Source organism: Bombus pyrosoma, unplaced genomic scaffold (genome assembly GCF_014825855.1).
Source record: "Bombus pyrosoma isolate SC7728 unplaced genomic scaffold, ASM1482585v1 HiC_scaffold_4719, whole genome shotgun sequence".
NCBI lineage: Eukaryota > Metazoa > Arthropoda > Insecta > Hymenoptera > Apidae > Bombus > Bombus pyrosoma.
Window position 1 is genome coordinate 407,501 of NW_025219978.1, and position 1,437 is coordinate 408,937.

Below are 1,437 nucleotides of genomic sequence, written 5' to 3' on the forward strand. Positions count from 1 at the left end.
AGAAAAGAAGGGCAAAAGCAATTCAAGAAGGGATGGAAGGACAGGAAGGTAGCACAGCAAGGAGGCAAAAAGACCAAAGTGACAATACTGAGTAGGCTAAGTTGCAATAAATCGTAGACATAAGTGTAAATAGATTATAAGCATTAGGGTTAGATTAGAGAAAAGAAGGCGATTAGTGCAATAAAGAGCTGTAAATTAAACTGAAAGTTCGTCCAAAGCCGAGAGGCACGGAGTAAATAAAAAAAAAAAAAAAAAAAACGTTATGTAGCATTACGATATAACGAGGGCGATATGTACTGTTACGATATAACGTATAACGATATCTAGTATTACGATATAACGTATAATGTAATGTAGCATTACGATATAACGTAAAACGATATATAGTATTACGTTATAACGTATAACGTTATATAGTATTACGATATAACGTATAACGATATGTGGTATTACGATATAACGTATAACTTTATGTAGTTTTACGATATAGCATATAACGATATGTAATAATACGTTGTAACGGATAACGTTATGTAGTACTACGTTCCAACGTACAATGTTATTTAGTATTGCGATATAACGTCTAACGATATGTAGTATTACGATATAACGTATAACGTTAAGTTGTATTACGTTATAACGTATAACATTATGTACTATTGCGACATAACGTATAACGTTATATGGTATTACGATACAACCTATAACGTTACGTAGCATTACAATGTAACGTATAACGTTATGTAGCATTACGTTATGGCGTAAAACGTTATGTAGTACTACGTTATAATGTGTAATGTTACGTAGCATTACGATATAACGAATAACGATATGTAGTGTTACGATATAACGTATAACGATATGTAGTACTACGTTATAATGTGTAACGTTATGTAGCATTACGATATAACGAATAACGATATGTAGTGTTACGATATAACGTATAACGATATGTAGTATTACGATATAACGTATAATGTTATGTAGCATTTTGATATAACGTATAACGTTATGTAGTATTACGATATAACTTATAAGGTTATATGGTAACACGCTACAACGTATAACGATATGTAGTATTACGATATAACGTATGACGATATGTGGTATTACGATATAACGTATAACGTTATATGGTAAGATGTTATAACGTATAACGATATGTAGCATTACGATATAACGTATAACGTTATGTAGCATTACGGTATAACGTATAACGTTATGTAGTTTTACGATACAGCATATAACAATATGTAATAGTACGTTATAACGTATAACGTTATGTAGTATTACATTATAACGTGTAACGCTATATAGTATTACGATATAACGTATAACATTATATGGTATTACGATATGACGTATAACGTTATGTAGCATTACGATATAACGTATAACGATATGTAGTACTACGATATAACTTATAATGTTATGTAG